Source organism: Oncorhynchus clarkii, chromosome 28 (assembly GCF_045791955.1).
Source record: "Oncorhynchus clarkii lewisi isolate Uvic-CL-2024 chromosome 28, UVic_Ocla_1.0, whole genome shotgun sequence".
Lineage (NCBI taxonomy): Eukaryota > Metazoa > Chordata > Actinopteri > Salmoniformes > Salmonidae > Oncorhynchus > Oncorhynchus clarkii.
Window position 1 is genome coordinate 17116591 of NC_092174.1, and position 11207 is coordinate 17127797.

Here is an 11207-nt window from a genome sequence, read left to right on the forward strand (position 1 = left end):
ATTGTCATTATTACAATATATATATATATAATTAATCGGCATCAGCTTTTTTGGTCCTCCAATAATCGGTATCGGCGTTGAAAAATCATAATCGTCGTCCTCTAGTCTAAACCACCTGGGTGTCAGTTAAATTTGAGAGGGAATTTAATCTAGGCCCAAGAGTCACCAGATGTCTTTGGCTACATCAAAATACACACAGTCAAACAGTATCCAATCTGATTTGTAAAACTGCATCCAGAGGTAACTTTCTAAGGGTGTACAGCTGGTCTGCTGTGGTGGTAAGCCTTTCCCAGGGCGCATCCCAAATGTCACCCTATTCCATATATAGTGCACAACTTTTGAACAGGGCCTATAGGGCTCCGGTTCGAAAGTAGTGCACGCAGCCCCAGTCACCGGTCGGGAAAATCCATTCTCTTAGCATGGGAAACCATGACTCATCTTGGCTGAGGACTAGATCATGGGAAAGGGAATATCAATTTTCTAAAAGCAGTATATCAGTCATGGGATACAATCAGTGATTTGTGTAGGGATGAAATAACCCATGTCTACTTTGAGAGATGACAACAGGGGGAAATGTGATGAGAAGCGTCAATTTCATGCCCTTTGCATCTACAATTTGCTAGAATCTTTGCTCAAACTACTACTATAATGAAAAACCCTGTACAAACATCAAGGGATTTTAAAGTGACGTTTCTGAATCTGTTGTGTTGCAACTGTGAACAGACGCTGTCTGTCATGGCATATTTAAGAGCATAATATTTATATTGGTGTGAATAAACTCTGGCGAATCATGGCTTTGTATGGTCAGGATCAACAGAGAGAGCGAGAGCAGTCTAACTGTTGCAGTCGGCAGACCTATCCTTCAGCCCCCACTCCACACACATTTCGTTTTTTTTGTCCTGGTATTACACAACTGATTCAAATAACCAACTATTCAAGCTTTGATTATTTGAATCAGCTGTGTAGTACTAGGGCAAATACCAAAACGTGCACACAGGGGGGGCCCAGGACTTGGTTTGGTAAACTCTGCTTTAGGCTACAGACTGTCAGTGAAATATATAAGGTCTACTGAAGACCTAAGGTCATTTAGCAGACACTTATCCAGAGCGACATAGACTCAACTGAGGTAGGGAAGCCAACCACATCTCAGTCACTGCAATGCAAACCGAACTCAAGAAATAACTACATTATATTACCACCGTCTACCACTGACCAAACAAATTGTTTTCTATAGGTCTTAAAAGGGTACCTAGGGAGAACACTAGAGGTAACCCAATTCCCTAAACCAATCCCCTGCCGGTCATTGGATGCAGACAGGTCATATTGAAGACAGGGTGGTTTAATCTACAACCTGGCTGAAAGAAGCATGCCTCGGGGGCAGAAATATTATCTCGCTCTGTGATGTAAATTCATCAAACATTCCATTGCAGACACATCTAGTTGCCCTGTCCCTTATGCATGTAACCCTAAGGCTCGACCCACTCACCAGCCTTGGGAGTGACATTCTTGACATTCCTATGCAAAACAGACAGTAGAAAAATGAGTGAGAATATCTCCGTAAAACTCTTTCCTACTGCTTACTTGACTTGGTCACTGTCAGAGTCTGCTGAGTTGTGTGTAAGAATGGCCTGGTTTTGAATCTAAAAACAGTCTGTAGGTTTCCAGCATAATGGACGCATCATGGAAGCTTCAGGCACACACACAGGTCGCCACGTGTGTACTTGACACAATGCAGAATGTGTCAACAGCTCTGCTAGTCTGCTGTACAAAAGTCGACAAACTGCCTGCACTCCAAAATTGTATAGTGATATGTAATTGTTTAGAAAAAGTTACTTGCATTATGGATGCTAAAATAGAGAAAATGCATAGGTTAAGATGTCAATACCTCACCAATATATGCAAGATTTTGAGCAAACATCAAACCTAGGCCTAATGTTTGCTCAAGGGGCAGCTAAAAAAGGGAGCATATTGCAGTCATTCGTAATGATTAACACAATCCTGTTTAGAGAGGGGGAGACAGTACAAGACCTAACACCTATCCACTGAGTCAGTTGGTTGTGTTTATGGAAGGTTTCATCTTGTTGCTAAGTGGTCGCTAAACTAGCTATGAACTGTTTGAGCTGCATCCGGTGATATAGAAAGAGACAGACCACACCAGTATGTATGGTGCACACATCTCACGGCCTCACTCACCTCGCTGGTTAACCACATGAAACCACGATTGTCGGCAGACCACTTTTGGCTGCACACAAATAGGGATGTGTACAAAATAAGCACATTTCTATGGTACTCCTTATGTCAATTAACGTGTAAAATACATTTGCGTGTGCATTTGAATCAAAATATTATCAACACATTCAATGAGTGAATGGTGGGGTATGAATGATAACCCCACAAAATATGTTTGCATTGTTTGTTCTAGGTTAGCGGTCTGGTTGTCCCTCAATAAGGTTAACGGACACTCAACCCCCACTCTCCTTGTCAACTCCCACCTGCTCGCGTAAGTCACAGTGCACTCTCACCCACCGCCCCTTCTCTCTTTCTCTCCCTCTGTGTATTAGCTCTCATAGCAGAAAATTAATACATTTCTTTGAAGCTGCAGTATGTAACTTTTTGGGTGACCTGACCAAATGCACATAGAAATCTGAGTTATAGATCTGTCAATGTCATCAAAAGCAAGTATAAGAAGCGGCAGATATGTTCTATGTGCGCTATTTCTATGCGTTCCGTTCTTCGGTTCCGATTTTAATACACCAGCTTCAAACAGCTGAAAATACAACATTTTTTGGTCATTGAAAATGTATTTCACAGCTGTTTAGATGGTATAATGATTCTCTACACTTTGCATTGCTTGTTTTGTCACAAACTGAATTTAAGCAAACTATTAGAATTTTAGCAACCAGGAAAAGGCTGAGTTATTTCTGCATATTGCACCTTTAATTCAACTGCTGTGTATGCTGCTCTCCCTTAACAGCACTGTGTGGATGGATCAGCAAGAACATTGGGTCGTACAAGGGAATACTGAGGAAACAACCTAAACTGAGGAATTCCTGCAATGAATCCAATTAATTTTTTGATGTGTTTTCACGGGGGGCGTCTACAAGCCAGTAGGCTACTCAATGGTGTGAACAAGAGCTGCCTTCTTGACATGATCTTAGCCATAATGTATCTAGCGTCTCAGAGTAGGAGTGCTGACCAGGGACCAGCCCCCCATCCATGAAAGCTATTATTTGTGATCTAAAAGACTAAACTGATCCTAGATCATCACTCTTACTCTGAGACACTTGATAGTGTACATACAGCCCGTTACAATTATAATATTTTTTATTTTATTTAACCTTTGTTTAACTAGGCAAGTCAGTTAAGAACAAATTCTTATTTACAATGACAGCCTAGGGACAGTGGGTTACTGCCTTGTTCAGGGGCAGAACAACAGATTTATACCTTGTCCCCTCGGGGATTCGATTTAGCAATCTTTCGGTTAGTGGCCCAACGCTCTAACCGCTAGGCTACCTGCAGCCTAAATATATTACCTACAGCAAACATGTGTAACTCCTCCCAGAAAAGGAGGTGGGGGTAGGTCTTGATCATGATCTCAGATCGTACCCAGAGAACACATTCCAACTTAGTCATGTTCCAGATCCAGAACACATAAGAGTTAAAACACATAAAATGACTAATGCAAACTTCCACAATGAGGGGTCTAGGGCTATTCATTTTAGTCGACACTGCCAGGCCTGAGGGGTCTACTCATTTGAGCCTGCAATGTGACTCATATCTGACTAGCAAGCCTGAACAACATGCCTTGAATCAGTACTGGCCAGTCATCTGTTGAATCAGTCGGACAACTCAGGGGGTCGTATGTATCAAGCATCTCACAATAGGTGTGCTGACTTAGGATCAGTCTAGAATTTTTAAATCACAATGAATAACAATGGACAGGGGGAGCTGATCCTAGCACTCCTACCTACTCTAAGACGTTTGACCCCATGACAGATCAGTCATATAGCCTACAACATACAGTATGATATTATTCGGACACTCCTAGTCTAGCGTCCCAAATGGTACCCTACACCCTTATAGTGCGCTACTTTTGACCAGAGACCATTTTGCACTACTTTTTAAGTAGTGTACTATTGAGGGAATAGGGTGCCAGTTGGGACACAACCCTAGGCTAGCCCGGTGCTATTGTTGCTGTTGAAGGGATTGTTTGGGAAATCCTTTCCCAGAATCATATTAACACTTGGATACCATTTTTATGACTGAGTTCAGTTTGAATTAAGTTGCCAACTAGCATTAGCACAATGACTGGAAGTCTATGGGAACAGCTAGAATGCCAGCTGTTCCTGTAGACTTCCAATCAATGCGCTAATGCTAGTTAGCATTGGTTTACAAAACTACGTCCAGTATGAACAAAGTTAGTCATAAAAATGGTAGCGTAGCACCCCGTATTATGGGTATACTCAACAGCGTTTAAGAAATATATTACCTTCAACAGTGTTATCTTGTGATCAAGTCATCAATGTTTTGTGATTGGTGTTGTAAAAAAGTTAGCTAAACGAGTTAGCAAATAGCATGTTTGACATTTCAGTGTAAATACTACCACTGTTATTATCGGCATACGGTCCCTTACTATTTTGTTAAATTAGGCATACGGTCCCTTACTATTTTGTTAAATTACAAGATTATGCGTTTAAAAAAATAAATTTAAAAAAGAGACCAACCTCATCTCCAAAGTGTTTACTAGATAGTTGACTAGCCTTCCGGTAAAAAAAAATTGCTTGCCTGTCAACTTTTCAGTGCGTAGCCCGGTGCGCCCTCCTGTAGCCCCTTAAAAATGGTTCTTCGCCAACATCTTATTCAGTGTTGTAACCAAATAAAATTTACAGATTAATCTTATGTTTTGAATAAGTAGATAACAGTTTAATACTAACATATATGAATAATTTAGGTAAAAAGTTGGATATTAAATTGTGTGGACTGTCGCACAGCTTAATTTTACAATACACAGCATATATATATATATATATATATATATATATATATATATATATATATATATATATATATATATATATATATATATATATATATATATAACTTTTTTTTTTTTACTCTCAAAACCTAACTTGAAGGGTGGCTTTAGTCGCAAAAAGTACCATTACTTCCCAGGCCATTTGTATGTTGAGCTCGAGGTGATTTAATCCTCTAGAGTGTCCGATGTTGGGGGGAAATTAGCTAACCATGAGTTCATCTGACTTAAGCAGATAAAGGGCGTTAAAGGGATAGTTCAGGATTTTTGCATTAAGTCCTAACAACGTAACTAACAGAAGGCAATGTATGAACATATGACCAAGTCACTTTGGATAAAGCTTCTGCTAAATGGCATATATTGTATTATATAGGGAAGGGAAGTGACTCATTGGGTCAGCCCAACACCACTTCTACCCCGTGGTCTGTGTGCTATTATGAAGCATCTGAAGTGACTCTGAGCCTATGTAATTACCACTGTGTGTGTGTGCGTGCAGGCGCAAGATAAAACGCAAGAGGGGGGGGTTCACTCCTTGACTCCTGCCCTTGAGACATTAATGCTATGTCATCAAACGTTCTAGGTCTATGATATCAGACAGGATCTCCTAATCAAAGACTTATTTCACCCCAATTAATCTGACTAAGGCCATTAAACGAACACACTTTAATCCTTAAAATAAGAAATTAACGAGAATGGTTCAGCCAGACAGCAAATAGCAATTTGGATTGGTGTCAGTGCTTAAGGCGTCTGCATGCTTCCTATCCGAAACAATTAGTGCAAATATTCTGATGACATTTTGTAGCTTTTTGTTCGTTTTGGTCTTCGGCACGGGGTTTTTCGGCTGTTTGTGAACACACATTTTTTGTGTGTCTGTTCCCGAAGTCTACGCCCCTTTGTTGGTGATTGGTCAACAGTAGGGATTCTTCAATCAAGTGTTTGTCATTCAAGAGATTAATCATTTTCATGCAAATGTTTTGACTTGAGAAATAGTTATATATAAAATTGCATGACTAAGATCAGAGACTAAAAACATCAACTCAAGAAATATGTCATTAAATATCTTTATTTTATTTTATTATTTTGAATGAGTGTTTACTTGCTACTTGCTATGTGTGTACTTGCTACAGTGTCTCAAGATGGACAAACGGTACCATTGACACCTTTTTCTCATTTGTCAAGCTAAGGTCTTTTAAGGGAGTATGCGAGCACACTCGTTTGGTTCACCTAAGGCGCCAGCCGAACCGAAGCATGCGGAAGGCTTTACACAGCTTAACAAATCATTCTGCGCTTTCGCCTTCTTTGCTGAAGAACGCAGCCTCTGGCTACACTGTTCTTACAGGAAGTGATTATAAAGGCAGGATCTATCTTGTCAGTTTCAATGCACACAGTCAACTCAACTACATTATGAGTGTAGTACACATAACCTAAATGGCACCCTATTCCTTATGTAGTCCTCTACTACCCCATAGGCCTTGGCCAAAAGTAATACACTGAATAGGATGACAATTGAAACATAGCTAACCACTCACAACAACACATACCTCTCTGGATTGACTCAATGCTAAAATGGTGAACCACAGTTTACACACACACAGGTATTTTTTGTTAAAACTGACTGAGTTACCATTTGAAGACATACATCAGAATCTCTATATCAAAGGCGGCTGTGAGACACTCCCAAATACAATTATAGTTATTTGATACAAACTACCGTTTAAGCATCTGTGAAATGACATTAGAAATATACGTGTACATAGGCTGCCACATATTGATTGACATGGTCCATTTTAGACTACCCCAGGGAGAGACACTCGATGGCCAAGAGCCCAGGCCTTCCAACCAATCCCCTTTGGACAATGGAGGCAACAATGTTACAATGTGGTCTGCGACAACTCTTGACACGATATATATCCACTTCAAAAAACGTTAAGTTACATCATGGCATAGGGGGCTACATTTTATAGTAGACTCACGTAAAATGTCAGCTTCAAATTTCAACTATGGTAGGAAGGAAGGCCTGCTCTGATATCTTGTCTTCTACATTCCCTCCAGACAGTGGACGACAATGGGGGACAAACAAACACAATGCTTACCAACCAAAATGCGTCAAAATGTAATGATACGGGCCTAAAACTGAACAATGTAGTAATTTACCTTGGCAGGCTACAGATAAACACAAAACATGTCGATTTTTAGACAATTTGATACGAGTGAATTCACATTCGGTTTTTCGTCGCCCCATCCGGCCGCCGCTATCCCCACCCAAAGTTCCCCAACTCATTCCTCATCATACCCTTTGTCGAATCCCTTGAAAATGTCAGTAGTTTATACAATCTTGGCATAGCCTAACCAATATATGCTGGACAATCATTTGAGAAAATAAAGTATAGAATCTTACCTTGACTCGTGTTTTTGTCTTTGTTTATAATTTCAGAGCAGCATTTACTGAGAAAAAGAAGTATCCCGTGCGCTTTTTCTAAAGAAAAAAAACTGTTTTTCACGGAAGGAAATACTGCAAAGTGTCAGTGATGTGCCTTATCCGTTTAAAATTATGCTTGCCCCGTTCAAAATACAAAAAAAAAGTCGAGGAAAAGCGGGATGTAAATTATTTTACTAGGGGCAGCACGCCCGAACACGTTACAATAGATCCTCAGTCTAGGGCGAAATATTTTTTCCTTCAACAAAGTGGACGACGAATTACAGTCACTTATTCTTATCTAGGACCGCCCACACAGGAAATACCGACTCTACTTGGAGGGCAATGGAGGAGACCTGTGAACCCTTCTATTCCTAAGTAACATTACTGACCCTGAGCACTTCAAACACACACGCAGTCTGGTTTTACTAACCTTGTGGGGACACACAATTGATTGCCATTCAAATTCCTACTTACCCTAACACAACCCTAAACCTAACCATTAACCTAGGCCTAACCCTAAAAACCCAAAACCTATCCTTAACCCTAAAAGTAAACAATCTAGAAATAGCCTTTTTCCGGCAAAATGTCACCAGTTGGTAAAAAATAAATTATTGACTAGTCTTGTGGGGAATTAAGGTCCTCACAAGTAAAGTTAAACATGTCCACGCACGCACGCACACACGCACACACGCACACACACACACACACACACACACACTGTAATTTGTTTAGATACAAAGTTGTATTTACTCAGATAAGGATGGTTTAATATATGACACACATTGTAACTTGTCTGGAAGGCTTCCGGTCCTACCTACTGATAACTGCTGTTACTAAGTGATGATTCAACGCTCTTACCTCAAGAAAGAGAGCAGACATTCTGGAGATCAAACGTGAGACTATACTCTCAAACACAATTTTTTGAATGTTGCTCAGTGAAAAACAATAGTAAACTCCTCCTGAGAGACACTGTAGTTTAGTGAAACCACTATTGGGTTGTTCATGTTGTGTATGTGATCAGTGACCAAACAGGAAGCTTTAATGACCCTCTTGTTTACTTGGCAGAGCATTGTTTGTTTGTAAGACAACATCATTTATGCTGCCTTACTTTGAGTCTGCTAAATAAGTTTGCTCCCTTTTTTCGTAAAAAAATGTATGCAAGCATGACTGTAAGTCACTCACCTTGGATAAATGGGTCTGCTAAGTGAAATATATTATAAAAGAGTTACAATGTATTTTCTAGGTGGTGTAAACTGAAAAACAAGACAAAACATATCACTGACACTGAGTAGGGCTCTGCATAATATAGGTTTAAATTGATGTATTCCTCTATGAAACATTATTATAAAAGATATGATGTGTTCTCGGAATGAGTGTGTGTGCATAGTCAAGTGAGAACAGGGACGATAAGCCTAGTGGCATATCCTCAAAAAGGACTTCCGCTATTGAGATACCCCTACCCATCGTATAACAATGCACAACCATGTTTCCATATCTCTAAGTTATCCCATATAAGAAAAGGACGGTTGTATAAAAATGTTTTACTGCAAAAGTGGTTAAATTAATAAATATTGTATCCCAAAATTGCAAGTAGTCAGTTGTCAGCTCGACATACACAAACAGACAACATTTGGATATTTTAATATATAGACCTGTAAACACACAGATACAATAGTCAGAAATATAAACTCTGAATGTTTATGATGAATGTAAACTTCACTTTTTGGTTGCTGTTAAATAGACAAACTGCTTTAATTCACTGTTGTATCAATCTAATCAATCAATCAAATGTATTTATGAAGCCCTTTTTTACATCAACCGATGTCACAAAGTGCTTCTACAAAATCCCAGCCTAAAACCCCAAACAGCAACCAATGTATATGTAGAAGCACGGTGACTAGGAAAAACTCCCTGTATGGTCCTGCCTGACAAAAATGCATACAGTTGTTTGATCTTGTGACTATTGTAATCAGCTCTTAGGCAAGTGGGCTCAGACACTGTCATTTTTTCCAGTCTAAGGTGGATTTTTTACAGTATGTTTAGCCCCTACTCTTGCAATTATGTTAGCCCCCCCCCCCCTCTCCTAGATTTGACGCCAAATACAATACGGCGTCCAAAATCCAATATAGCTGAAACCTTAACATAGAATGGTGGGTTAATCGGCTGTATATGTATACTCTAAATTAGATACAGTTTTCTGATTTGTGCACTGTACTTATGACCTGTACTCAATACTATTTTTGTGTACTTCAACTATGTTAGGAATCCAATATGCCCACCATATACACTCAAACACCTTTGTCTGGATATATAAAACGGCAGCAGACTGCTTGGCATGGAAACGCCAAATATTCCAAGTCACGAGCCTCTTTAAAGATGAAACGAAAGGAACGGGAATCCCACCCTGGACTCTGACACCCTCTTCCCTAGCTTAACAACTTGCCTCTCCAGTATTGGGATCTTAAGTCACCTCTTTATCATTTAGAAGTTCATTTTGATTCATTGCTAGTCCAATCCATCTGCCTTAATCCAACATGACCATCTCCTGGCTCACTGCATTTTTGATGCACATTGGGATGTTCCAGTGCACTTTTATCCTGGTTGGGCTTAGCTGGCGCATTGCTTCTTCCAGACCATCCTGGCTGTCTGCCCTGGAGTTGCCGTATATGTTGACTTGGTGACAGTTATGGTGCATGCGGAGGATGCAACCACACATGACAACTGCATAAGGCGTTGGTGTTCACTACAATGAACCAACACAACCTGACACGCATTGACAAGAAATGGGCCGTCACATTTCATAGGAATTGCACTTCTCCAATGTCAATGCCACCCTGAATATTCCAGAACTGTCCTTGATAGGCCCACTCCACCGTCAGTCCTCCCCTCAGGCAGTTACTAGAGACAGAGACGCTATGGAACTGGACTGCCATTCAACAGCCAAAATGCCGTCTGGAAATTGCTGGCGTGCATTACCTCATTTGCAACCTATTTCGCTACCAACCATGGCTGGCTAGCCCATGTGACACCTGAACTGGTCTCGCATGTGAAGTATGAGCTTTCATGTTGAGGTGACTCATGCATTGGTCTTGGAAACTGCAGTAATCCCAACAAGGACATATGCCCCATTTATGGCAAACAAGAGGCGCCTTAGAATTGTAAAACTTGCTGTATGTAATCATTTATGGTGGATGGAGATTGACTGTGATAGTGGTCTTTGTGCATCATGCTTGATCTGCTCCACCTCCTCTGCAACCCTTTTACTGTCCATCAAAGCCCAGGGATACTCATCAAATGTATATGTGTGTGGAGCTGTACTATGTCCCTCATAACCAATGCTTCTTAGTCATAGTCTATGACCTAGCTACACTCTAACTAACTTCTAAGTAACCCTCACAGGTTATGTCACTCTCCAGTCCGTAATCAATGCCAACCACCCACAGTTAATATCGGCCAAATTATCATCCTGCCGGACTTCCAAAGGAATATGACCCGAAGGACTTTTGGCCACATTCAACATAATAAACTCCACCCACAGGCCAATTAGGCGTTGGAAAGATCTAAAGGCAAGTCTGTCTGTGATAGCCCTTTCACAGACTTTCCTTCACAACCAGACAACCAACTATCCCCCCATTACTATCCCTCCATTATTCAGGCTGGGATAACATTCCAGTTAGTCAATGGGTCTCATTTGGTATGCAAGCTGCATCTGTTGACTGCCTATACTGAATTGTAGAAATGAAAACTGATCACACC

The 11207-nt window shown here is 40.4% G+C and overlaps 1 protein-coding gene across 2 annotated transcripts in view; it reads right to left on the reverse strand.

The window, feature by feature from the left end:
• LOC139386496 (integrin beta-1-like) overlaps positions 1 to 7875 on the reverse strand; it is a 32409-nt gene extending 24534 nt beyond the window's left edge. Inside the window, exon 1 of one of the 2 annotated variants that reach the window (XM_071132065.1) lies at positions 7431 to 7875. The gene's annotated coding sequence lies outside the window, so the exon portion shown is untranslated. The remainder of the gene's footprint in view (positions 1 to 7430) is intronic. The other variant, XM_071132066.1, reaches the window with a different exon arrangement.
• Between the last annotated feature and the right edge of the window lie 3332 nt (positions 7876 to 11207).